The sequence below is a fragment of the Eucalyptus grandis genome, chromosome 8 (genome assembly GCF_016545825.1).
Source record: "Eucalyptus grandis isolate ANBG69807.140 chromosome 8, ASM1654582v1, whole genome shotgun sequence".
NCBI classification, from domain to species: Eukaryota; Viridiplantae; Streptophyta; class Magnoliopsida; order Myrtales; family Myrtaceae; genus Eucalyptus; species Eucalyptus grandis.
In genome coordinates, this window is record NC_052619.1 from 51,128,933 (window position 1) to 51,131,432 (window position 2,500).

Consider the following 2,500-nt stretch of genomic DNA (forward strand, 5'->3'; position numbering starts at 1 on the left):
ACACACCGCCCGTCGCTCCTACCGATTGAATGGTCCGGTGAAGTGTTCGGATCGCGGCGACGTGGGCGGTTCGCCGCCGATGACGTCGCGAGAAGTCCACTGAACCTTATCATTTAGAGGAAGGAGAAGTCGTAACAAGGTTTCCGTAGGTGAACCCGCGGAAGGATCATTGTCGAATCCCGCCCAGCAGAATGACCGAGAACCGGTAACAAACTCAATGGGGACGGCGGGCTCAGCCCGACGTCCTCTCGACGTCGAGGATCGGGGCTCGAGCACCTCGGGCGCTCGGCCTTTGTCCTCGGCGGCGCAACGAACCCCGGCGCGGAATGCGCCAAGGAACTTAACAAGAGTGCGATGCTCCCGCCGCCCCCATACACGGTGCGCGCGCGGGATGCCATGCAATCTCATATTACTCATAACGACTCTCGCAACGGATATCTCGGCTCTCGCATCGATGAAGAACGTAGCGAAGCTGCGATACTTGGTGTGAATTGCGGAGAATCCCGTGAACCATCGAGTCTTTGAACGCAAGTTGCGCCGAAACCATTGGTCGAGGGCACGTTTGCTGGGTGTCACACATGGCGTTGCCCCTAATCCCCTCCGTCCTTTAAACCGGGCGGCGGGACTCGGCGCGTGATGGCCTCCGCGACGAACACGCCCGGTTGGCCCAAATCGAGCGTCGGAGCGATCGGCACCACGACATTCGGTGGTTGATTAGACCCCAATGATCAATGTCGCGCGTGCCGCTCATCGCGCGCTCCGCGATCTGCTCCTTACCAACGCGACCCCGGGTCAGCGGGGCTACCCGCGAGTTTAAGCATATCAATAAGCGGAGGAAAAGAAACTAACAAGGATTCCCCTAGTAACGGCGAGCGAACCGGGAAGAGCCAAGATGAGAATCGATCGCCCTCGGCGTTCGGAATTGTAGTCCGGAGAAGCGTCCTCGCCGACGGACCGGGCCCAAGTTCCCTGGAAGGGCGCCGGAAGAGGGTGAGAGCCCAGTCGTGTAGGACCTGTGCTTTCCCACAGTCATCGTCGGGTTGTTTGGGAATGCAGCCTAATCGGGCGGTAGAATTCGAATCCAAGGCTAAATATGGGCGAGAGACCGATAGCAACAAACGAGGGAAAGATGAAAAGGACTTTGAAAAGAGTCAAGGGGTGCTTGGGAAATTGTCGGGAGAGCGGATGGGGGCTGACGTGTGCCTCGGTCGGATGCTGGAGGCAGTGGCAGAGTCGCCCCGTCGGCTTCGAGGCATGGACCCGTGCGGTGCGGTGGCGGCCCAAGCCCGGAGCCCGCCGTCACACGTCCGTGGAAACGTCGCCCCTTTGCGTTGTGGAATGCGGCACGCGCCTCACGGCGTGCTTCGGCATCTGCGTGCTCCGGGCATCGTTTAGTGGGCTCCCGTTCGGCCGTCTTGAAACACGGACAGGAGTCGACATGTGCGAGTCAATGGGTGCTTAAACCCGTAAGCGTAAGGCGATTGGTGGGATCCCTTTTGGGTGCACCGTGGCCAGGCCTTGATCTTCGAGAAGGTTGATGAAGCATATGTCGGGACGAAAGATAGTGACAGCTGGCGGGGCGGCCGAAGGAAGCCTCTGGTGGAGACGCGACGTACGACGTGCAAATCATTTATCGACTTGAGGTATAGGGCGAAAGACTAATCGAACCGTCTAAGTAGCCGGTTCCTCCCGAAGTTTCCCTCGGGATGGCTGGAGCTCAAGAGCGAGTTCTATCGGGCAAAGCCAATGATTAGAGGCATGGGGCGCAACGCCCTCGGCCTATTCTCAAGCTTTAAATAAAGTAGGACGGCGCGGCTGCCTCCGTTGAGCCACGCCACCTAATCGAGAGCTCCCAGTGGGCCATTTTTGGTAGCAGGCTGCATGATGCGGGATGAACCGGGAAGTCGGGTGCCGGTGCTCCAATTGCCGCTAACCTAGAACCCACAAGGGTGTTGGTCGTTAGGCAATGGGACGGTGGTCATGGAAGTGAGAAATCCGCTAGAGTGTGTAACAACTCACCTGCCGAATCAACCAGCCCTCGAAAATGGATGGCGCTGGCGCGCGACCTATACTCGGCCGTGCCAAGGCAAGTGCCGGGCCTTGATGTAGGAGGGCGCGCGGGCTTCACAAACCAGGCGTGAGCCAGCGAGCGACCGTCAGTGCGAATCTTGGTGGTAGTAGCAAATATTCAAATGAGAACTTTGAAGACCCGAAGAGGGGAAAGGTTCCATGTGAACGGCACATGTACATGGGTTAGTCGATCCTAAGAGACGGGGGAAGCCCGTCTGATAGCGCCTCGTGCGCGAGCTTCAAAGGAATCGGGTTAAAATTCTCGAACGGGACGTGGCGGTTGACGGCAACGTTAGGGAGTCCGGAGACGTCGGCGGGGCCTCGGGAAAGTTATCTTTGTTTAACACCCCCCGCCCACCCGGAAACGGCTCAGCCGGGAGGTAGGTCCGGCGGGCTGGAAGAGCACCGCACGTCGTAGTGTCGGTGCGCC

The 2,500-nt window shown here is 58.9% G+C and overlaps 1 non-coding gene and 1 pseudogene across 1 annotated transcript; both read left to right on the plus strand.

Moving 5' to 3' along the window:
* Positions 1–420: 420 nt before the first annotated feature.
* Positions 421–575, plus strand: LOC120287902. The gene has a single exon (XR_005546161.1). It is a non-coding gene; the product is annotated as a 5.8S ribosomal RNA (ribosomal RNA).
* Positions 576–782: 207 nt separating this feature from the next.
* The window catches only part of LOC120287978, a 3,281-nt pseudogene continuing 1,563 nt past the window's right edge, over positions 783–2,500 (plus strand).